Genomic DNA, 294 nt, shown 5'->3' with positions numbered 1-294 from the left:
ATAAAATAAGTTAATTCTCGTCTAACGTTATTCTTCTGATATCTGTGTTGAACTTTTTTTAAATTTAAGTGAATTAACTCTCATTATAAAAGATAATTCAATAATAATTTTAAAAAATGTAAAATAAATTAAAAAATGTAGTTGTAATTTTTTTATTAATATTAATAAAGATATTGGATCAATATTTTATTTTTATATTATCAGAATAATTTATAATTTAGAACTTAGAATTTAATTTTTAAGATTTTGAGTTTAAAATTTAATTAATAATATAATCTTTAGATATTATATATA

Source organism: Arachis duranensis, chromosome 5 (genome assembly GCF_000817695.3).
Source record: "Arachis duranensis cultivar V14167 chromosome 5, aradu.V14167.gnm2.J7QH, whole genome shotgun sequence".
Taxonomy (NCBI): Eukaryota; Viridiplantae; Streptophyta; class Magnoliopsida; order Fabales; family Fabaceae; genus Arachis; species Arachis duranensis.
This window is presented reverse-complemented; position numbering follows the sequence as displayed.